Raw genomic sequence first — 25,746 nt, 5'->3', positions numbered from 1 at the left:
ACGGCGCACGAGCGATGGGACACAGCATCTCGGAGGTAGCGTTGAAGTGGAGATTTTCCCTCACGACCATTTCACGAGTGTACCATGAGTATCAGGAATCCGGTAAAAATCATATCTCCGACATCGCTGAAGCCGAAAAAAGTTCAGGCAAGAATGGGACGAACGACGACTGAAGATGATCGTTAAACGCGGCAGAAGTGCAACCCTTCCGCAAATTGCTGCAAATTTCAATGCTGGGTCATCAACAAGTGACAGCGTGCGAACCATTCAACGAAACATCATCTATTTGGGCTTTCTGAGTCGAAGGCCCACTCTTGTACCAGTTATGACTGTGCGAAACAAAGCTTTACGCCTCGCCTGGGCCCGTCAACGCCTACATTGGATTGTTGATGACTGGAAACATGATGCCTGGCCAGACGAGTCTCGTTTCAAATTGTATTGAGCGGATGGACGTGTACCGGTACGGAGACAACCTCATGAATCCATGGACCCTTTATGTCATCAGGGGACTGTTAAAGCTGGTGGAGGCTCTGTAATGGTGTGGGGTGTGTGCAGTTGGAGTGATATGAGACCCTTCATACGTCTAGATACGACTCTGACAGGTGACAAGTACATAAGCATCACCTGCTTCCATTCATGTCCATTGTGCATTCTGAAGGACTTGGACAATTCCAGCAGGACAATGACACACCCCACGCGTCCAGATTTGGTACAGAGAGACTCCAGGAACACTCTTCCGAGTTTAAACATTTCCGCTGGTCACCAAACCCCCTAGACATGAACATTATTGAGTATATCTGTGATGCCTTGCAACGTGCTGCTCAGAAGAGATCTCCATCACCTCGTACTCTTACCTGCAAGATTCAGGGTGTCAGTTCCGTCCAGCACTACTTCAGAGATTAGTCGAGTCCATGGCACGTCGTGTGCCTCACTTCCGCGTGCTCGCGGGGGCTCTACACGATATTAGGCAGGTCAATCAGTTTTTTTGGTTCTTCAATGCAGATTGGGTTAATATAGATACCTACCGTAAAAAGCACGGTGAGTTTCGTCACGGGTTCATTTGACAAGAATGGGAGCGACTCGAAGATTTACATACAAGACCAATGGAAGTCGCTATCAGATAGTTGTTGGGCATAAAGCATCGTTCCAAGAACAGTCAGCCACCCCCCCCCCCCCCCTCAAATCTTGCAAAATGGCCACGACCGTAAAATCAAACAAATTAGAGCTCATACCAAGCTAACAAACAGTTAGCGAATAGTGTACCAAACAGACGAAATGTTAGTGGTACTAGTAGTACCCTCTTCCACATGCAATAATATACAGGGTCGCTATAATTAAACTTTCTGTCACTGAGGGCCTCCCATGAAAAGCGTGTAATAGTAGGATAATGAAATTTTGTGGAATCCTTTTTAAGGAAACGCGGAAGATAATTACGAATAAGTCATTGACATAAACACATTTTAATTTCCCCGTGAGAGGGTAACATTTTTTAATTGCTTATCATGTTGGTTCCAGGTTACAAACGTTGCCGAATGTTACGACCATCAGCATCCACGACAGCCCGGAACCGCACTAGAGAATCTGAGGCGTCTCCCAGGAGCTATTCCGAAATCGCCAGTTAATTCGAACTTTCGAATCATGTTCTTCAACCCCTGTGCGGAAAGAGGACCTCTCCGTATTCCTTTAATGCGTCGATACTGGCGAAGAGAAGCTGTACAGTTGCTATTGTTTTGATAACACAACTTTACGAGTTAATATCTGTTCACCTTGACCAGACCCATGCTGACTGTCTGCAACGGTAATGCACGCCGATTCTTGTGTTTCAATCCTACGTCTCCGTACCATTACCAGCGCCTAAGGGTGAGCCATAACACTACTATCAGTGCAAATGCTGCAGCGCACAGTCTGAACATCACTCTTATAAAGTTGGGTATCCGTATGGTAAATGGTTTTCCGTCTACACTGGTTCAAGTAGCGAAAGTTTAATTATAACCACCCTGCAAATTGAAGATCAAAATACAGAACATCTCTGACTACCACTGAAGGTGTAGCGTACTGGAAACCCTGAACAACCTATGAGTTTTATTTCTTTGCTACTCTAAAACTGTAAACATTAATAATAAAATACGTAAGTCAATTATAATGTAAAAACACATCGTAGTGTAATTGCTGAATTATTCTTGTTGCCGGCCGTGGTGGCCAAGCGGTTAAAGGCGCTACAGTCTGGAACCGCGCGGTCGCTACGGTCGCAGGTTCGAATCCTGCCTCGGGCATGGATATGTGTGATGTCCTTAGGTTAGTTAGGTTTAAGCAGTTCTAAGTTTTAGGGGACTGATGACCTTAGAAGTTAAGTCCCATAGTGCTCAGAGCCATTTGAACCATTATTCTTGTTAGTTATTTACATTATTCAATGTTCAGCTATTTTCATTCCTATTTGTTATCTCCTGTTACCGTTTTGAATCATGGAACTATTTAAAAACCCAAGACAAGCATGAAAAATCAGAAACAGTGCCCTCAGTGGAAAACTGTGAAGTGAACTCATACGTAAATCGTTCATCTCGGGTCAAACGTTACGGTAGAAATAATAGTTACACCATGCAATCTGCATTATTTTGTGATCTGTACTCTATTAAGAGAGTGAGGCATCTGTACGCTATGTGATCAAAAGTATCCTGACACCTGGCTGAAAATGAATTACAAGTTCGTGGCGCCCTCCATCGGTAATGCTGGAATTCAATACGGTGTTGGGCCCCCTTAGCTTATATGACAGCTTCCACTCTCGCAGGCGTACGTTCAGTCAGGCGCTGGAAGGTTTCTTGGGAAATGGCAGCCAATGCTTCACGGAGTGCTGCGCTAAGGAAAGGTATCGATGTCGGTCGGTGAGGCCCGGGACGAAGTCGGCGTTCCAAAACATGCCAATGGTGTTCTATATGATTCAGGTCAGGACTCTGTGCAGGCCAGTCCATTACAGGGATGTTATCGTCGTGTAACCACTTCGCCACAGGCCGTGCATTATGAACAGATGCTCGATCGTGTTGAAAGATGCAACTGCCACCTCGAATTGCTGTTCAACAGTGGGAAGCAAGGAGGTGCTTAAAACATCAATGTAGGCCTATGCTGTGATAGTGCCACGCTAAACAACAAGAGGTGCAAGGCCCCTCCTTGAAAAACACCACACCATAACACCACCGCCTTCGAATTTTACTGTTGGCACTACACACGCTGTCGGATGACGTTCACCGGGCATTCGCTATACCCATACCTTGCCATCGGATCGCCACATTCTGTACCATGATTCGTCACTCCACACAACGTTTCTCCACTGTTCAATCGTCCAATGTTTATGCTCCTTACACCAAGCGAGGCGTCATTTGGCATTTACCGACACGACGTGGGGTTTTGAGCAGCCGCTCGACGATGAAATCCAAGTTTTCTCCTCTCTAACCTAACTGTCATAGTACTTGCAGTGGATCCTGATGCACCTTGGAATTCCTGTGTGATGGTCTGGATAGATGTCTGTCTATTACACATTACGACCCTCTTCAACTGTCGGCGGTCTCTGTCAGTCAACAAACGAGGTCGGCCAGTACGCTTCTGTGCTGTACATGTCCTTTCACGTTTCCACTTGACCATCACATCGGAATACAGTGGATCTAAGGATGTTTAGGAGAGTGGAAATCTCGCGCACAGACGTATGACACAAGTGACACCCAAGCACCTGAGCACGTTCGAAGTCCGCGAGTTCCGCGGAGCGCTCCATTCTGCTCTCTCACGATGTCTGATGACTACTGAGGTCGCTGATACGTAATACCTGGCAGTAGGTTGCAGCAAAATGCACTTAATATGAAAAAACGTATGTTTTTGGGGATGTCCGGATTCTTTTGATCACATAGTGCATGGGCATATACACTATGTGATCGAAAGTATCCGGACACCCCATGTAATGCGCAATTTCCCACCAGATGTCACGAGAGGCAGAACCGTCAGTATATTGTATTGTTAGTAGAGAAGCAATTACAACAGAATGAGTCGGCCAGGAGAGTTGAGTGACGTCGAACGTGAACTAGTCATTAGACGTCATTTGAGTAACAAATCCACCAGGGGCATGTCGGACTGTCTAGAGCTGTTCAGGTCGACTGCTGGTGGTTTAATTGTGTTGTGGGATCGCGAAGAAACGACTACAGGTAAAGCAAGACGAGTCAGACCTCACGTACTGGCATAACCGGACCGCGAGCATTGCGGAGAGTGGTTGCAAACAACCGCATGAAATCAGAGGAAGGATCACTCGTGAGGTGTACAGTGCTGTCAGCAACCCAGGTAGAACACTGGCTATGCATTGTTGTTGTTGTTGTGGTCTTCAGTCTTGAGACTGGTTTGATGCAGCTTTCCATGCTAGTCTATCCTGTGCAAGCTTTTTCATCTCCCAGTACCTACTGCAACCTACATCCTTCTGAATCTGCTTTGTGTATTCATCTCTTGGTCTCCCTCTACGATTTTTACCCTCCACTCCGCCCTCCAATACTAAATTGGTGATCCCTTGATGCCTCAGAACATGTCCTACCAACCGATCCCTTCTTCTGGTCAAGTTGTGCCACAAACTTCTCTTCTCCCCAATCCTATTCAATACTTCCTCATCAGTTATGCGATCTACCCATCTAATCTTCAGCATTCTTCTGTAGCACCACATTTCGAAAGCTTCTATTCTCTTCTTGTCCAAACTATTTATCGTCCATGTTTCATTTTCATACATGGCTACACTCCATACGAATACTTTCAGAAATGACTTCCTGACACTTAAATCAATACTGGATGTTAACAAATTTCTCTTCTTCAGAAACGCTTTCCTTGCCATTGCCAGCCTACATTTTATATCCTCTCTACTTCGACCATCATCAGTTATTTTGCTCCACAAATAGCAAAACTCCTTTACTATTTTAAATGCCTCATTTCCCAATCTAATTCCCTCAACATCACCCGACTTAATTAGACTACATTCCATTATCCTTGTTTTGCTTTTGTTGATGTTCATCTTATATCCTCCTTTCAAGACACTGTCCATTCCATTCAACTGCTCTTCCAAGTCCTTTGCTGTCTCTGCCAGAATTACAATGTCATCGGCGAACCTCACAGTTTTTATTTCTTCTCCATGAATTTTAATACCTACTCCGAATTTTTCTTTTGTTTCCTTTACTGCTTGCTCAATATACAGATTGAACAACATCGGGGAGAGGCTACAACCCTGTCTTACTCCCTTCCCAACCACTGCTTCCCTTTCATGTCCCTCGACTCTTATAACTGCCATCTGGTTTCTGTACAAATTGTAAATAGCCTTTCGCTCCCTGTATTTTACCCCTGCCACCTTTAGAATTTGAAAGAGAGTATTTCAGTCAACATTGTCAAAAGCTTTCTCTAAGTCTACAAATGCTAGAAACGTAGGTTTGCCTTTCCTTAATCTTTCTTCTAAGATAAGTCGTAAGGTCAGTATAGCCTCACGTGTTCCAGTGTTTCTACGGAATCCAAACTGATCTTCCCCGAGGTTGGCTTCTACTAGTTTTTCCATTCGTCTGTAAAGAATTCGTGTTAGTATTTTGCAGCTGGGACTTATTAAACTGATAGTTCGGTAATTTTCACATCTGTCAACACCTGCTTTCTTTGGGATTGGAATTATTATATTCCTCTTGAAGTCTGAGGGTATTTCGCCTGTTTCATACATCTTGCTCACCAGATGGTAGAGTTTTGTCAGGACTGGCTCTCCCAAGGCCGTCAGTAGTTCCAATGGAATGTTGTCTACTCCGGGGGCCTTGTTTCGACTCAGGTCTTTCAGTGCTCTGTCAAACTCTTCACGCAGTATCTTATATCCCATTTCATCTTCATCTACATCCTCTTCCATTTCCATAATACTGTCCTCAAGAACATCGCCCCTGTATAGATCCTCTATATACTCCTTCCACCTTTCTGCTTTCCCTTCTTTGCTTAGAACTGGGTTTCCATCTGAACTCTTGATTTTCATACAAGTCGTTTTCTTATCTCCAAAGGTCTCTTTAATTTTCCTGTAGGCAGTATCTATCTTACCCCTAGTGAGATAGGCCTCCACATGCTTACATTTGTCCTCTAGCCATCCCTTCTTAGCCATTTTGCACTTCCTGTCGATCTCATTTTTGAGACGTTTGTATTCCTTTTTGCCTGCTTCGTTTACTGCGTTTTTGTATTTTCTCCTTTCATCAATTAAATTCAATATTTCTCCTGTTACCCAAAGATTTCTACTAGCCCTCATCTCTTTACCTACTTGATCCTCTGCTGCCTTCACTACTTCGTCCCTCAAAGCTACCCATTCTTCTTCTACTGTATTTCTTTCCCCCACTCCTGTCAATTGTTCCCTTATGCTCTCCCTGAAACTCTGTACAACCTCTGGTTCTTTCAGTTTATCCAGGTCCCATCTCCTTAAATTCCCACCTCTTTGCAGTTTCTTCAGTTTTAATCTACAGGTCATAACCAATAGATTGTGGTCAGAGTCCACATCTGCCCCTGGAAATGTCTTACAATTTAAAACCTGGTTCCTAAATCTCTGTCTTACCATTATAGAATCTATCTGATACCTTTTAGTATCTCCAGGGTTCTTCCATGTATACAACCTTCTTTCATGATTCTTAAACCAAGTGTTAGTTATGATTATGTTGTGGTCTGTGCAAAATTCTACCAGGCGGCTTCCTCTTTCATTTCTTAGCTCCAATCCATATTCACCTACTACACTCCTGGAAATGGAAAAAAGAACACATTGACACCGGTGTGTCAGACCCACCATACTTGCTCCGGACACTGCGAGAGGGCTGTACAAGCAATGATCACACGCACGGCACAGCGGACACACCAGGAACCGCGGTGTTGGCCGTCGAATGGCGCTAGCTGCGCAGCATTTGTGCACCGCCGCCGTCAGTGTCAGCCAGTTTGCCGTGGCATACGGAGCTCCATCGCAGTCTTTAACACTGGTAGCATGCCGTGACAGCGTGGACGTGAACCGTATGTGCAGTTGACGGACTTTGAGCGAGGGCATATAGTGGGCATGCGGGAGGCCGGGTGGACGTACCGCCGAATTGCTCAACACGTGGGGCGTGAGGTCTCCACAGTACATCGATGTTGTCGCCAGTGGTCGGCGGAAGGTGCACGTGCCCGTCGACCTGGGACCGGACCGCAGCGACGCACGGATGCACGCCAAGACCGTAGGATCCTACGCAGTGCCGTAGGGGACCGCACCGCCACTTCCCAGCAAATTAGGGACACTGTTGCTCCTGGGGTATCGGCGAGGACCATTCGCAACCGTCTCCATGAAGCTGGGCTACGGTCCCGCACACCGTTAGGCCGTCTTCCGCTCACGCCCCAACATCTTGCAGCCCACCTCCAGTGGTGTCGCGACAGGCGTGAATGGAGGGACGAATGGAGACGTGTCGTCTTCAGCGATGAGAGTCGCTTCTGCCTTGGTGCCAATGATGGTCGTATGCGTGTTTGGCGCGGTGCAGGTGAGCGCCACAATCAGGACTGCATACGACCGAGGCACACAGGGCCAACACCCGGCATCATGGTGTGGGGAGCGATCTCCTACACTGGCCGTACACCACTGGTGATCGTCGAGGGGACACTGAATAGTGCACGGTACATCCAAACCGTCATCGAACCCATCGTTCTACCATTCCTAGACCGGCAAGGGAACTTTCTGTTCCAACAGGACAATGCACGTCCGCATGTATCCCGTGCCACCCAACGTGCTCTAGAAGGTGTAAGTCAACTACCCTGGCCAGCAAGATCTCCGGATCTGTCCCCCATTGAGCATGTTTGGGACTGGATGAAGCGTCGTCTCACGCGGTCTGCACGTCCAGCACGAACGCTGGTCCAACTGAGGCGCCAGGTGGAAATGGCATGGTAAGCCGTTCCACAGGACTACATCCAGCATCTCTACGATCGTCTCCATGGGAGAATAGCAGCCTGCATTGCTGCGAAAGGTGGATATACACTGTACTAGTGCCGACATTGTGCATGCTCTGTTGCCTGTGTCTATGTGCCTGTGGTTCTGTCAGTGTGATCATGTGATGTATCTGACCCCAGGAATGTGTCAATAAAGTTTCACCTTCCTGGGACAATGAATTCACGGTGTTCTTATTTCAATTTCCAGGAGTGTATGTTTCCTTCTCTCCCTTTTCCTACTCTCGAATTCCAGTCACCCATGACTATTAAATTTTCGTCTCCCTTCACTATCTGAATAATTTCTTTTATTTCATCATACATTTCTTCAATTTCTTCGTCATCTGCAGAGCTAGTAGGCATACAGCCTTGTATTACTGTCGTAGGCGTGGGCTTCGTGTCTATCTTGGCCACAACAATGCGTTCACTGTGCTGTTTGTAGTAGCTTACCCGCATTCCTATTGCTTTATTCATTATTAAACCTACTCCTGCATTACCCCTATTTGCTTTTGTGTTTATAACCCTGTAGGCTATACATAGGGAGTTGAAAGGGGTGAGGTGCAATGATCGAGCGGCCCCTCACAAGCCACGCATTTGTGAAGTTAAAACTAAGGCGACGCTTTAGGTGGTGCAACGAGTGAAGTCATTGGACACTGGATGGCTGGAAACGACTGATTTGGAGTGACGAATCACTGCATACTCCATGGCAATCCGACGGAAGGAGTTCGGTTTGGCTAATGTCTGGAGAGCGTTACCTGTCTTCATATATAGTGCCAACAGTGAAGGACGAAGGAGGTGGTGGTACCTTTGGATGTATTCCACAAAGAAACAATACAGAAAGGTTTAAAATACGTAAACAGGTGAAATGTCGCTCTTTAGTAGCTGACTTGATGATGTCTAGTTAATGTACAATTTCCACCTTTGCGAGTAAATAAAATGAGTCTTATTAGTCTTAATTACACGCTTCGCTTCTTTTAGTTTTGAAGGATTCTCAGCGGGTTGCGGTACATATATTGTTTCTTACCATATGTGCATACTAGAGGAACGATAAAATTATTTTAAACATGTCTCTACATTGTAACGTTTCAACGTTAGTCTCCTACTGTCAGGCTGAAAAAGACTGTTTGCCAAACTAAAGATTTTAACGCTTTTTGGTTCCACGTATCGTTCTGTGTCACCGTCTATTCACACCTGTGCCCTGCTGGAAGTGTGTTTATTCATCCTGTTACTGACATTTGCGTGCACAGTTTACAATACCCACTTGATATTTTCACTTTTTGAGAGGTATGTTTACTGTGTGAGTTTGCTGAGTACAAAAGGGGTGGCCTTGAAACTCTTACCATTGTCGGTCGCAACTTAGGGAACTCATTCGAAGAAAGCCACATTCTTTAGAGACCAATAACGAACTCCTTGTCCAGGCCGTCAAGGCCCAAGGGATGCCTACCTGCCATCGCGTCATCCTCGGCCTTGCAGCCATGGACGCGGTATGGAGAGGCATGTTGTCAGCACATCGCTCTCCTGGTCGTTTTGCGGACTTTCCAAACTGTGGAGCCGCTCCTACTCGGTCAAGTTGTTCCTCAGTTGATATTACGAGGCTAAGTGAACCCTTGTACCAGTCCTCCCACCGAGGAAAAATCCTTGGCAGTATCAGGAATCGCACCCTACAAGATCCGGACAATCAAAGAGCCAAATCTCAACAAGACTCAGGTGTGCGCATTTCACTTGAAGAATAGAGAAGCTCTGCGGGAACTGGACGTTACATGGCAAGGCAAACGACTGGAGCATTGTTCAACACCAGCATATCTGGGTGTTACCCTTGACAGAACTCTGTCTTTCAAGAAACATTGCCATAACACCAGGCTGAAAGTTAGTTCACGGAATAACATCTTGAGGAAGTTCACATCCACTGTCTGGGCAGCAAGTCCTAATGTCCCGAGAATTTCGGCTCTTGCTTCTTGTGTGTCCGCTGCAGAGTATGCTTCACCTGTGTGGAGTGCATCCACTCACACCAAGCAGGTTGATATTGCAATCAATGAGACCGTCGGGATGTATGAAGCCAACTCCAGTCGATAAAATCTACCCGATTGTTGGAATAGCTCCCCCCACTATTAGAAGGGCTGTTGCCAAATATGATATTTGTTTACAAATATGACAGTGTACATGTGATGTATTACGACAGCGAATGGAACCTATGACCACTGGAGAGTGTGTCACAAGCTCCTCCAAAAAATCGTAACACAGCACACACACATATGTCATATCCACCCGATGATGAACGTTTAGACCTTTGAAACGCGTCGTGGAAATAAATAAAACGGTGACTGGTAACAGTAAAATTGTTGTGTCATTTAATAAATAACGCTCGGTTGTGCAGAGATTAATTGAAGGACCGTATAGTTCTTTAAATAGCAGTGCAGTACTATTAAATAACTTAGATGATTTAGCATACGCTTCTATGTAACATGTAATCGTGATATGAAAGTGTTGAGACTATACCAGTCAAGCTAAATATATGTAAGAAACAAAAGAACGTAGGAGCAAAAGTTCATAGCAGATGCTGACAATACTCTGAAAGACATAATTGTATTTACACAATGTACTAGCATAGGGAAATATTAGTTAATCGAGTGAAGTACCATAAAAATATACGTGTGGACCTCGGGCTACAAAATTATTTAGTTTCGCTGTTGCTGATGGCTTTTTGTTTTCTTGTTACATGAACACTGATATCTTCTAAGGTGTTGTGCTGTGTGACTGCCTGTGTGGTTGGAAATGAAGAACACACTTCATATGCTACAGTTACAATGTAGATAGTTTTACTGTTCCCAGATGACCGGAATCAACAGTCTTATGCTGTCATCAATTGATCCTATGAAATTCGTTATAAAATTGCGGTCTTACATTACATAAAGTCAAAGCATAAAAGGTACTCCACACAGGTACATACATATCTTGATAAACATCCAGTTGATAGAATGCACACAGTCGATAAAATCCTCTTACTGTCCATGGATATTGGCGGCAAACATGATTCTCCCGGCCTGCCACACAACACTAAGTTGCTGCCAGTCTCCAAAAAGATAATATGATGGCGGCAGAAGACTGTTGAAACCGGTCATCTTGGAACAACAAAAGTGTCTACACTGCAATTGGGACTTACGAAGTGTGCTCTTCATTGCCCCTGATAACTCCCACTGTCACTAGTTCTCCATTTATTTTTAGCAAAGATGTTCAACGGAGCTATCTTACTTAAGTCTTTGCACGTATTATACAGTCACGTCATTACCGCCGGTGGAAGTATCATAGTATAATCATCTGTGATGGTACCTTATAGGCTATTGTCTTTGCTAGTTTCATGTATTTATTTTTCTGCATGCTTTTCGTCACTTTGGTATTGATCACCACGATAATGTGTTGCTATTATAAGTGCTGCACTTCAGTATTGATTGTGAACCTTCACTATGATAACTTTGATGCTGTATGAGACCATAAGGAAGATGAAATATACAGGGTGGTCCATTGATTGTGACCGGGCCAAATATCCCACGAAATAAGCGTCAAACTAAAAAACTACAAAGAACGAAACTTGTCTAGCTTGAAGGGGGAAACCAGATGGCGCAATGGTTGGCCCGCTAGATGGCGCTGCCACGGGTCAAACTGATATCAACTGCGTTTTTTTTTTTTAAATAGGAGGCCCCATTTTTATTACACATTTGAATGTTTCAGTTGGGCCACTTTTTTCGCTTTGTGATAGATGGCGCTGTAATAGTCACAAACATATGGCTCACAATTTTAGACGAACAGTTGGTAACAGGTAGGTTTTTTAAATTAAAATACAGAACGTAGGTACGTATGAACATTTTATTTCGGCTGTTCCAATGTGATACATGTACCTTTGTGAACATATCATTTCTGAGAACGCATGCTGTTACAGCGTGATTACCTGTAAATACCGCATTAATGCAACAAATGCTCAAAATGATGTCCGTCAACTTCAATGCATTTGGCAATATGTGTAACGACATTCCTCTCAACAGCGAGTAGTTCGCCTACCGTAATGTTCGCAGATGCATTGACGATTCGCTGACGCATGATGTCAGGCGTTGTCGGTGGATCACGATAGCAAATATCCTTGAACTTCCCCCCAGAAAGAAATCCGGGGACGTCAGATCCGGTGAACGTGCGGGGCATGGTATGGTACTTCGACGACCAATCCACCTGTCATGAAATATGCTATTCAATACGGCTCCAACCGCACGCGAGCTATGTGCCGGACATCCGTCATGTTGGAAGTACATCGCCATTCTGTGATGCAGTGAAACATCTTGTAGTAACATCGGTAGAACATTACGTAGGAAATCAGCATACATTGTACCATTTAGACTACCATCGATAAAATGGGGGCCAATTATCCTTCCTCCCATAATACCGCAGCATGCATTAACCCGCCAAGGTCGCTGATGTTCCACTTGTCGCAGCCATCGTGGATTTTCCGTTGCCCAATAGTGCATACTATGCCGGTTTATGTTACCGCTGTTGGTGAATGACGTTTCGTCGATAAATAGAACGCGTGCAAAAAATCTGTCATCGTCCCGTAATTTCTCTTGTGCCCAGAATTGTACACGACGTTCAAAGTCGTCGCCATGCAATTCCTGGTGCATGGAAATATGGTACAGGTGCAATCGATGTTGATGTAGCATTCTCAACACCGACGTTTTTGAGATTGCCGATTCTCGTGCAACTTGTCTGCTACTGGTGCTAATCCGCCGCGGCAGCAGCTAAAACACCTACTTGGGCATCATCATTTGTTGCAGGTCGTGGTTGATGTTTGACATGTGGCTGACCACTTCCAGTTTCCTTAAATAACGTAACTATCCGGCGAACGGTCCTGACACTTGGATGATGTCATCCAGGATACCGAGCAGCATACATAGCACACGCCAGTTGGGCATTTTGATCACAATAGCCACACATCAACAGGATATCGAACTTTTCCGCAATTGGCAAACGATCCATTTTAACACGGGTAATGTATCACGAAGCAAATACCGTCCGCACTGGCGGAATGTTACGTGATACCACGTACTTACGCGTTTGTGACTATTACAGCGCCATCTATTACAAAGCGAAAAAAGTGATCCAACTAAAACATTCATATTTCTTTACGTACTACACGAATATGTAATAAAAATGATGATTCCTATTTTTGAAAAAACGCAGTTGATATCCGTTTGACCCGCGGCAGCGCCATCTAGCGGGCCAACCATAGCGCCATCTGGTTTCCCCCTTCAAGCTAGACGAGTTTCGTTCTTTGTAGCTTTTTCGTTTGACGCTTATTTCGTGAGATATTTTGCCCGGTCACTATCAGTGGATCACCCTGTATAATTTCTTAGACTTCCCGGCGATTCGCTGCCATCACGTAGAATCGAGTATACTGCCAGTGGTCTGCATCTTCCCAATACGACGTTGCGGCGTCTTCATCAGGTGTTTCCTGAGACTGCCAGGCCAGTCGATTTCAGGGATGTTATTGTCCCAAGCCGTTACCTACGGATGCTGCTTTACGAGAGAGTGCGTTGTCAATCTGATACAGTCATTATCTGTGAACTTGTGTTCTGCACTGCGCAGTAAAACAGTGCTGTAAAATGTGTTCATATCCGTCTGCATTTAGCATCTTCTTAAGCGCAACAAGGGAACCACAGCCCAACCACGAAAAATAGCCCCACACTGTACCAACACGTCCTCTGTACTTCAGTGTGGGCGCTACACGTGGTAGCAGTTAATGTTCTCGAGTTATTCGCCACACCCAAACCCTTCCATCGGCTTGCTACAGGGTACAGCGTGATTCATCACTACATTTCACTTGTTTACGATCATCCAGGATCCAGTTGCGTCGCACTTTGCACCACCTCAAGCGTCGCTTAGCACTGGTTACAGAAATGTGTGGTTTATGAGGAACCATTTCACGCCATTCCTTTTAACTCCCTATGTAGAATCATTGTGTTAGCTGGACTGCTGACAGAACATTGGAACTCAAGAGTGATTCCTTTCACTGATTTCATATGAATTTGTACGACCACTCTCCGCAATGTTCGAGGTTCCTATCCGTCAGTACATGAAGACTGTCGGGCCTTGGTTCAGCTGTGGTTGTTCCCTCGCGTTTCCACTTCATAATCGCATCACCAACAGTCGATTTGGGCAGCTTAAAGACTGGCTGTTACTTAGATGACATCCAGTGACTAGGTCAATTTCGAAATCACTGATCCATTCTGATCGATCCACTCTGCTGTTACACCTTCTCTACCGCCATCACAATTCTTCCCACTTCTTTTATACTGACGTCTCGTGGTATCTAGCACTCAATTCCGCATTACGTACACTACTGGCCGTTAAAATTGCTACACCACGAAGTTGGCGTGCTACAGACGCGAAATTTAACCGACAGGAAGAAGATGCTGTGATATGCAAATGATCAGCTTTTCAGAGCATTCACACAAGGTTGGCGCCGTTGGCGACACCTACAACGTGCTGACATGGGGAAAGTTTAAAACCGATTTCTCATACACAAACAGCAGTTGACCGGCGTTGCCTGGTGAAACGTTGTTGTGATGCCTCGTGTAAGGAGGAGAAATGCCTACCATCACGCTCCCGACTCTGATAAAGGTCGGATTGTAGCCTTTTGCGATTACGGTTTATCGTATCGCGACATTGCTGCTCGCGTTGGTCGAGATCCAATGACTGTTAGCAGAATATGGAATCGGTGGCTTCAGGAAGGTAACACGGATCGCCGTGCTGGATCCCAACGGCCTCGTATCACTAACAGTCGAGATGACAGGCATCTTATCCGCATGGCTGCAACGGATCGTGCAGCCACGTCTCGATCCCTGAGTCTACAGATGAGGACGTTTGCAAGACAACAACCATGTGCACGAACAGTTAGACGACGTTCGCAGCAGCATGGACTATCAGCTCGGAGACCGTCGCTGCCGTTACCCTTGACGCTGCATCACAGACAGGAGCGCCTTCGATGGTGTACTCAATGACGAACCTTGGTGCACGAATGGCAAAACGTCATTTTTTCGGTTGAATGCAGGTTCTATTTACAGCATCATGATGGTCGCATCCGTGTTTGGCGACATCGCGCGTATTTGTCATGGCCATACTGGCGTATCACACGGCGTGATGGCATGGGGTGTCATTGGTTACACGTCTCGGTCACCTCTTGTTCGCATTGAACAGTGGACGTTACATTTCAGATGTGTTACGACCCGTGGCTCTACCCTTGATTCGATCCCTGCGAAACCCTACATTTCAGCAGCATAATGCACGACCGCATGTTGCAGGTCCTGTACGGGCCTTCCTGGATATAGAAAATGTTCGACTGCTGCCCTGGCCAGCACATTCTCCAGATCTCTCACCAACTGAAAACGTCTGGTCAATGGTGGCCGAGCAACTATCTCGTCACAATACGGCAGTCACTACTCTTGATGAAATGTGGTGTCGTGTTGAAATTGCATGGGCAGCTGTACCTGTACACGCCATCCAAGCTCCGTTTGAGTTAATGCCCAGACGTATCAAGGCCGTTATTACGGCCAGAGGTGGTTGTTCTGGGTACTTATTTCTCAGGATCTATGCACCCAAATTGCGTGAAAATGTAATCACATGTCAGTTCTAGTATAACATATTTGTCCAATGAATACCCGTTTATCTTCTGCATTTCTTCTTGGTGTAGCAATTTTAATGGCCAGTAGTATAGTTGCGTCCAGATAGTTCTGATGAGGCAGCTTAAGTAAATGTCTGGAATTCAGTTTGACTCATAGTAAAAATCAATAGTTGGAGTAGATTTTTGCAGTAGTAAGCAAGAGAATGAAGAAACGTTCAGTTATATCTCCGTTCCTTTTTAGAGTTATGAGGGACAGAACTCCCTAGAAAACTGTAGGGAGTTGCCGCTAAACGCCACCGAAGTTAATAGACAAGTCAATCACTCGTGCGTCTGCTGGCGCCCATCGTGCCTATAGCCTGCCTGCCTGCCAGTGGAGAGCAGCAGGAGGATCACTGCGGGGAACTTGGCCGCTATCGACAGGCGTCCAGACGTCCGCGGCAGGCGGGCTGGAAACTGGCTGTCAGCGCTAACGCCCGGCCAGGCCAAGACGTCTCATATCTGCGGCGAGCGCATCACCGCCGCCTCTCCGCACGAGGACGCCCATCATTCTCAAAAGCTGCGCTGCATCCACCAATCCCGTCTTCCCTTCGTACAACTCTTGCATCAAACGAGGGGCTTTTCAATAAGCAATTCAACACATTTATTTCTGAAAGCAAGTTGGTTTTATTCAGGATTACAATACGCTATACTATTCTCCACTCTTTTGGCTACAGAACCCTGTTTCCCAACATAATCTCTGTTCAATGCGACGGGCTTACGTCACCTTACTGGGAGGACCTGTATGCCCGCACGGTACTACTCTACAGATCGATGCCGGAGCCAACAAAAATGTCTGGTTGTGCGGCGAGAAATGCATGTGATCCGCAGATAACCTCGAGTGAGAGTGTCCGCACGATCCAACACTGCAGGAGTCACAGCTGAGTACGGCTGACCTGCATGCAGGAAATCCGACAGGTTTGCGCGGCCTCGTTGCGATGATGACAGACGCCTCGCCCCACGACTCACCGAGCTTTTGTTCACTGCCAGGTCTCCGCAAACATTCTGCAAGCGTCTGTGAATATCTGGGAAGCTCTGGTTTTCCGCCAGAAGAAACTCAGTGACAGTTCTCTGTTTGAATCTGCGTTACAGACGCCAGTTTGAAGCATACTTATAGCGCCGCCACCTATTGGAACTTCATGAAACAGTAGGAGCTGAAGAGGGTATATTGAACGAAGTCCCACTAAAAATTCCACAATTTTTCAACCAAAATTGGCCGAGAAGAAAAATGTGTTGCATTAGTTACTGAACGCCCCTCGTAAATGTACGAGGGCTATTCGGAAAATAAGATCCGATCTGTCGCGAAATGGAAACCACAGTGAACACCAAAAATGTTTTATTTGCAACGTTTTGTAACACCTTCCAGCTACTTCTCTACATAGTCGCTTATCCGACTAAGACATTTGTCGCAGCGTTGCACCAACTTTCCAATACCCTGGCAACAGAGGGCATGCTTTCTACCACTTCTCTACGCTGGTCTGCAGTTCATTGTCTGTGCCAAAATGTTGTCTTTATAGTCAGAGGTTCATGTCAGCAGAGATGATCACCAGATGGAGACAAATCCGAGCTGTAGGGCACGTAATCAAACACTTCCCCCCGCAAACACTGCAGGATCGTCCTCAGTGCCCTGCAGTGTGCGACTGAGAATTGTCATGGAAAAGGAAATGCAGGACAGGCAAGTTATGTGAGATTGACGAAATCAGGCGAGACCTCACAGCGGGCACCCATACTTGGCGGGAGACAGTTTTGTTCTAGACATCTTTACGTGCACCCTGTGTGATCACAACTGAAAAAGCGACGTGATGGCGACTGACGGGCGTACTGGAGACATTGTCCAACATATCCGTGCAAAGCTTCCACGGATTTTCCATTCCGCGACCTATCCGACCTTATTTTCCGAATAGCTCTCGTAATAACATCCGAGTATGGACAGCTGCTTCAAGGCTGAAGGTATACCGCGAAACGTGAACCTGAAATCATTGAAAATTTATTGACAGAGAAATATTGTTTTCTAAACGCAGTCTAGTCACATCATTATGAGCACCTTTTGCATTTGACATTGTCGACGCTTTGTCTACGCTGTAACATGACGAAGTGGCTTGAGCACTTCTCCATATAGGGGAATGCAATTTCAACCATGGTTGCCTTATGCATCGAGAGGATCTTTCTTAGCGGTGATTGTAGTGCACAGATGACCGTCCGAAGGGCTTTAACTGGCTATTAAGTACTATTGTTACTACTTTATTAAGCACTGACAGCTAATTTTGATCGCTTGCTCAGTCTCAAGTGTTCGATGGATGTGAATATATCATCCTCATCAGTAGCGCCCAACAGAAACCAAACGTCCACCATGTACATGGGAATAGCAGTGCTTAGTAACTTAAGGAAACTTTGTGTTCTGCCTTACGGCAGGTCTTATAATGGGGGAAGGCTCGTCCACCGCATGTGTGTCTAGGGAAGTGATTCCAGTGGTGGTTTCCCGTTGTCTTCCACTGGCGTTGATGAAATGATAATGAGGGCAACACAACAGCCATTCCCTGAGCGGAGAAAATCTCCGATCCAGCCGGGAATCGAAGCGAGGCCCCTTGGCGTTACAGACTTCCGCGCTGACCACTCAGTTATCGGGGCGGACAGAGCTTAGTAAAACACTCATTTAAAATAACCTGGTGGAAACGATGTTTTTTTTGAAACTTCCTGGCAGATTAAAACTGTGTGCCCGACCGAGACTCGAACTCGGGACCTTTGCCTTTCGCGGGCAAGTGCTCTACCATCTGAGCTACCGAAGCACGACTCACGCGTGAGTCGTGCTTCGGTAGCTCAGATGGTAGAGCACTTGCCCGCGAAAGGCAAAGGTCCCGAGTTCGAGTCTCGGTCGGGCACACGGTTTTAATCTGCCAGGAAGTTTCATATCAGCGCACACTCCGCTGCAGAGTGAAATTCTCATTCTGGATGTTTTTTTTTTTTTTTAATTTCTCGAAGCTGTGATACTCAACCAGAAGTAGTCAATAGCATCAAACCGTCTACCGAGTGAACATTAGTCCATTTCATCAGACGATGAGGCGAATCCACTACCTCATTTAGGATCACGTATTACATACCACATCCCATTTGAATATTGAAAATTAAAGCGTTTTCAGGACGGTTGTCCCATTCAAATTTTTCGAATCACTGAAATTAATTCTTGTTTTGTTTTAAGGCTTTTTCTGTTCGTAGATTCAAATTTAGCTCTATTTTTAGGGATTATATCATTGAATTTAACTTTTATCTACTTGACGGTGAATGTGCATAGGAAGCCGAGTGAGATAGTTGTTTGAGAGGCTGATTTTGTGTTAAAAATTTTGTATTTAAAAAGACTCTTATAAAAAAAGTGGCAACGGCCTTGCCGCAGTGGATACACCGGTTCCCGTCAGATCACCGAAGTTAAGCGCTGTCGGGCGTGGCCGGCACTTGGATGGGTGACCATCCGGGCCACCATGTGCTACTGCCACTTTTTGGGGTGCACTCAGCCTCGTGATGCCAACTGAGTAGGTACTCGACCGAATAGTAGCGGCTCCTGTCAAAGAATACCATCATAACGACCGGAAGTGCGGGGTGCTGAACACACGCCCCTCCTATCAGCATCCTCAGCTGAGGATGACATGGCGGTCGGATGGTACCGATGGGCCACTTGTGGCCTGAAGACGGAGTGCTCTTTGTAAAAAAAAAGTGACGAGGCACTTCGAAGGAATTATCCGAATGGGACGGAACTCGGTAGATGCAATGTAGAATATTGTCGACGTACCGCTGTGCTGTAAGCCTGCTGCAGATGACAACCAAAGGAGTCCTGTTAGGAAATAAAACGGTACCTCAGACCCTCACTCCCAGTTATCGGGCCGTATGGTGGGCGACAGCCAGGCTGGTACTCTACCGCTTTCCGGGGCTTGTCCAGACACGTCTTCCGCGTCGCATCTCATTGACCGGAGTAGAATTGTCTTCAACCGATAACCAGGGATGATCCTCTGGGCTGCCATTTAATTTCATAGCAAGATCCATTTGCTTGTCATCTGTGAATGTCTTACAGCGAAGCTGTACGCCGACGATATTTTACGCCCCGTTTCGTTGCCCTTTATAGCAAGCTATCATGGGCTTTCATTTCAGCAAGATAACGCCCGCCCGCACACGACGAGAGTTTCCACCTCTAGTCTTCGCGCTTGCCAAAACCTACCTTGCTCAACAAAGTCGCCGGATTTCTCTCCAATTGAGAACGTTTGGAGCATTGTGGGCAGGACTCTCCAACCAGCTCGGTATATTGACGAGCTAACGCGCCAATTGGACAGAATTGGGCACGGTGTCTCTCAGGAGGACATCCAATAACTCTGTCAATCAATGCCAACCGAATAAATGCTTGCATAAGGGACAGATGGGGACCAACAAGTTATTGAATTGCTCAATCTATGAAGCTGTTTCTCCTGAATAAATCATCCAATTTTTCTGAGATTGTAATCATTTGTTTATCTGATCATGTAAATCACATCTATCGATTTCCGTCGTATTCGAATAATGCCTTCGTGGTGCGTCGTTTGTCATGTCTTAGAGTGTACATTAACTTCAGTCATCTGAAAACATATTGTAGCTACACTACGTCCCATATAAAACCGGTACACCTCAGATAACGGTTAACCATGTCTTGTCAAACTGCCCGTGAAGTGTCAATACTCTCCCGTTGTCTGCGTTTTATTGGACAGTTGAGTGCATTTATGTGTTCGTTTGTCAGTTGTTCTGAGAAGCTCATGTTGTTGAGTTGCTACGGAAATGGGGCAGTTTGCATTACAACAGCGAATTGGTACTGTGGAGTCCTACATAAAGACAGGCTCCATCATGATATGTAAAGAAATGTTTCAATCGCAGTGTCGTGGTGGGAAACTCCCCACTACCAGCAGTACACAAGATCTTTACAAGAAACAGAGGCTTGTAGGACACGTTCAGTATGTGCAGATGAATAGGCCATCGACAGTGAGGACCACTGAAACTACAGACATAATTCGCATGGACATTATGAGAAGTTCCCGCAAGTCCGTAGGCAGGTTATCGCAGCAGGCTGGTGTATCTAGTACATTGTGCCATTGCGTATTACAACATACGAAGTTAAAAGCCTGTCGTGTGAGTGTGGAGTAAGTGTTGAAATTTGAGGTCAACAAAAACGAGTTTGTTATTGTGACTGACTGTTAACATCCATTGTTAACGGTTACTTGGACCCCTCGCCTTACTTCATGTCACATGTGGCCTGATTTCATTTGTGAGATTATGTTAACTCCCACGATTGCAGATACTGGTCGCAGGACAACCCACATATTCCGCACGAATTACCTCTCCACTCAGAGAAGATAGGTGTTTCGTGTGCATTGTCCAGCATGCGTACTATTGGCCCCATACTTTTCAATAACATCTTAAACGGTTCCAGATATCTAGAGGTCTTTGACTCTTTCTATGCACAATTAACAGATGCAGAGAAGCTGTATGCAGTATCCCAACAAATTGGAGGAACCGCTCACACATCCAACCAAAGTATGGCCCACATCACCAACTTGTTCCCTGAAGACAGACTTGTCAGTAGAGACCTCTGGCTCCCGAGGTCCTCAGACTTAACATCGTGCCATTTTTATTTATAGGGCACACTGAAAAGCTGATATAAAAAGACGTAAATGTCGTGTGAGTAGGGCCTCCCGTCGGGTAGACCGTTCGCCGGGAGCAAGTCTTTCGATTTGACGCCACTTCGGCGATTTGCGCATCGATGGGGGATAAAATGATGATGATTAGGACAACACAACACACACTTCCTGAGCGGAGAAAATCTCCAACCCAGCCGGGAATCGAACCGGGGCCCTTGGGATTGACATTCTGTCGCGCTGACTACTCACCTACCGTGGACGGATACTGAAAAAGCTGATAATCATCGCACATTAGACGATCTTAAACGGAACATTAGTTGAGAAATTAACAACATCGCATATGCAGAATTACAACGTGTTGCTGGTAACGTAATCGCAAGAAGTCAGCGACGCCCGGGTGCCCATAGCCACTACTTCCAGCGTATGTATTAAACAAGTAACTACATGTTTTTTAACGTTATTCTTTTTTAGTTAGTTCATTGTTATTGGAATCGCGGGCGTGAGAGCGTACCGGTTTTTATGTGGGACACACTTTATGTGTAAATTTCAATTTAGTTCACGTCTATGGTCACAAATTCTTTTGTCATCAGACTTCCAGTTTCGGTCTATAGTGACCACCTTCAGATCTAAAGAAGCCGGTAGTCTGATGACAACAAATTTGTGACCATAGACGTGAACTAAAGGAAATTTATTCTGTATTCGGGTCACTGTTCAGTTCGCGACCTTGTCGCATCTTGTGACCCTTTACGTGTACTGAAACCGCATAGATTGGTCCCAGAAAGAAATAATGATGATCAGTCATCACTTAAATGGCATCCTTAGACGCTGGTATGCCTCATTTTTTTTCGGTGAGAGAAGTAAGGGACCTGGTGCATTCAAGTCACTTGTTGTGTAAAAGTCGTGTGGCATTAATGGCTGGGATTTCATGCGGGCTGGGGTGAGCCACCTATCGGAGAGAGTTTTCCTGCTCCACATATTTTAACCCATTTCCTTGCAGGCATGTGAGAGGTTTCCGTCCGTGTATTTGTGCGCTGTACGCGAGTGTAATGGGGGAGTATGCGGGGTAGCACACGTTTGTGCTACGTGGTGGTGGTGGTGTGATGATGATGATGATGATGAGAGAATGGAGACTGTGAAACCCGATGATGGTACACAGCCTAGTCCTGTCCTAGTGCAGGAAGGGGACAGGTAAACTTAACGTCCCGATCTGAAGGACCGATCATCATCAACTGTGTCACAAGCCCTCTTGAGGCACTGTGGAGAGATCTGGAGTTTCATCCAGGACACTGGCGTAAAGGCTGGTGATCAGGAGCTTTACGCCGCCACCTGTCCTCTCCCTGCCGGCAAATACTGCCACTGACAATTTCATCCCCCAGAGGGATTCGAACAGGCTTATCTCCGTGCCAAGCGCCACTGCACGGGCGTGCTTCTAAAGATCTCGGATTTCGTTCGTGTCATTGAAAACAATCAATGCAGGACTGCGAAAGGAGGTCATTCGCTGCTCTTTAAACAATATTTAGGAAAAGAGAATTTTCTGAGCCGTTCGCCTGTGGCTATCATTATAATGTGTTGTCACATGACAAGTGGCATAATTCTGAATAATACGAGTAATTATGACAACAGTAGAACATAGCGTCACTGACGTGAGAGGTGATCATCGTCTATGAAGACCACAGACCACTGCCGGAAAATGTGAAACGAACAATGAAGTTACTGGGTAAGTAGACGATTTTGAGAACGATAGTTCCGCAAACGCTTCTGAGTTTAGTACAACAATCCAATGAATCCACCTTCGTGGCTGTTTGTATGACATACTTAATTACTAAGGTGAGATCTCTCTTAATTCCCCGGTATAGTGTGCCCAGACGAATATGATAAGTCAGCGCTGGAGCCTTGTTAGGAAGGTTCCTCCTTCACGTACAATGGTGGCATGTGGTAGCTCTGTGATCAAGGTCTGTAACCCACTACCTGTCCACTTCTTGCCGACCAAATACTGGTGATAGAAATTTAGATAAAAATACTGGAAAACGGAACATTACGCAAAACAGTTGGAAGAACAAAATTTCGGAGGAGCTGTATTATGGCTTAGAAAATAACAGTGAATTATTCTCGGACATCACCAAAATGAGAAACACTATCGATTTGGCCTTTCTGAGAAAGTGCAGTCATATCTGTCGTGTTTTGGGACTGGTGCGCCTCAGCAGTACAATGCACGACCCGATGTTACTAGAAACTTAGAAACGGACGACGGCGGTTAAAAATTCATGCTTTTCTGGCTCTATTGAACTCACGCAAGCACTTGGATGGTTTTATTATTCGCCATCAACTTTCCACCAACTGGGGTATGCATTGTAGGCAATACGACCCCAGACATAATTAAATATGTTCTCTTCTGACTTAGTCTTTTCCAGCCCATGTAAGTGCTGTCGTTACTGCTCAGTATTCTGGATGCTAGCTGGCGATCATAATGAAGTGACTCGACTGTGTATGTCATGCAACGCTGCTAAGGCTGCCTAAAGCCCTTGAATGAGTTCTTTGGTTTCCAGACCTGTGTTTTTGTGTCAAGGACGGGTCTTGGCGGGGGCGCTTAGAGGCCTCGCTCTCGGCGTGCAGGGGCTCGTTCCTGCAACATAAGCAACCAAAAACAGGCTTGCCAGATTCTCTTCAAGGCGCTGCCACACTGTTGGACGTGGAAACTGGGACGCCCTCTACCAGAAGAAGGAACGAAACAGCATCGGAATACAATCGGGACGGCATCGTATCCTTCTCGAGATTCCTTTCACTTGTACCTATACTCGCTTCGTTGTGCATTTAACTCGAGTAGTCTGCAGCTCGTGGTCGTACGGTAGCGTTCTCGCTTCCTGCGCCCGGGTTCCCGGGTTCGATTCCCGGCGGGGTCAGGGATTTTCTCTGCCTCGTGATGACTGGGTGTTGTGTGATGTCCTTAGGTTAGTTAGGTTTAAGTAGTTCTAAGTTCTAGGGGACTGATGACCATAGATGTTAAGTCCCATAGTGCTCAGAGCCATTTGAACCATTTAACTCGAGCAGAAATTTGTAGCATTTTAATTTGATTTAAAACTGTAGAATAAGTTGGTGAAGCCACGTCGCTGATTAGGCAGTTTTTAGTTGATAAGACGCGATAATGTGTACTGTATAACCGCTGAAAATTAGCGAGTAGTAACATTTTATGCACAAAAAATGGCTTCCTCTCATGTTAAATCAGTGTCCGGAGGTAAAATAGTCCCCCATTCGGATCTCCGGGGGGGGGGGGGACAACTTGAAAGGAGGCAAAAAATCAAAACGAGAATTGGTACCTGGAATGTCAGAACTCTGCTACAAGCAGGAAAACTAGAAAACCTTAAAAGAGAGATGGAAAAGAATCATATGGACCTCGTAGGAGTTGCTGAAGTAAGATGGAATGGACATGGAGAGTTGCAGTCAGATGAATATGTATTCTACTACTCAGGAGGAGAAGTAAAAGGAATTAATGGAGTAGGAATGATTATGACAAAGGAATTGGCTAAATGTGTGGAATATGTAGAGTATGCAAATGACCGGGTTATTGGTGTAAGGCTGAAAGGAGCACAAAAAGATTTACTGATTGTCCAGGTGTATATGCCAACTTCAGAACATGATGACCAAATTGTAGAGGAAACGTACAATGTAATAGAGAGAATAATGGACGAAAATAAAAAATGCTGCAAAATAGTAATGGGAGACTGGAACGCCATTGTGGGAGAAGGGAAAGAGGGAAACATAGTAGGCAGTCATGGTCTTGGAAAGAGAAATGACAGAGGTGAATGGTTAATTGACTTCTGCAGGAAAAGGCAGCTGATAGTGGCAAACACATGGTTCAAGAACCATAAGAGGAGGCTCTACACTTGGAAATCACCAGGGGATAAATATAGAAACCAAATCGATTTTATACTGGTAGAAGAAAGATACAGGAATGGAATCAAGAAGGTGCACACATTACCAGGTGCAGATATTAATAGTGACCACAACTTACTTATGGCAGAAATAGAAATAAGAATGAAGAAACTGAAAAAGGCGACAATGGTGAAGAAATGGGATCTAGAGAAGATAAGGTCCAACAAAGAACAAATTACAGAAATGCTGTCTCGGGACTTTCTAAACACATTACGAGACAAAGAAGCACCTGATAATGCCAACGAGTACTGGAATATGCTGAAAGAAGGAATCATTAAAGCAGGACAGCAAAATATAGGATATGTAAAAGGGAAAAGGTCAAAAAAACCATGGGTCACACAAGAAATGATTTCCAAGATGGAGGAGAGAAGAAAATTGAAAAACAAGAACACTGAAGATGCAAGAAAGATATACCGAAGGTTAAATAACGAACTGCGAAGAGAAACAGAGCAGGCTAGGAAAAAATGGCTAAAAGAGGAATGTGATGAAATTGAAGAACTGGACAGGAAAGGAAGATAC

General features: G+C 45.5%; 1 protein-coding gene and 1 pseudogene across 1 annotated transcript in view; one reads left to right on the top strand and one right to left on the bottom strand.

The window, feature by feature from the left end:
* LOC126455064 (lutropin-choriogonadotropic hormone receptor-like) overlaps positions 1-25,746 on the bottom strand; it is an 805,745-nt gene that overhangs the window by 8,764 nt on the left and 771,235 nt on the right. The window lies entirely within an intron of this gene.
* Positions 19,019-19,136, top strand: LOC126426926 (5S ribosomal RNA; annotated as a pseudogene).

Source organism: Schistocerca serialis, chromosome 1, assembly GCF_023864345.2.
Source record: "Schistocerca serialis cubense isolate TAMUIC-IGC-003099 chromosome 1, iqSchSeri2.2, whole genome shotgun sequence".
Lineage (NCBI taxonomy): Eukaryota > Metazoa > Arthropoda > Insecta > Orthoptera > Acrididae > Schistocerca > Schistocerca serialis.
This window is presented reverse-complemented; position numbering and strand designations above follow the sequence as displayed.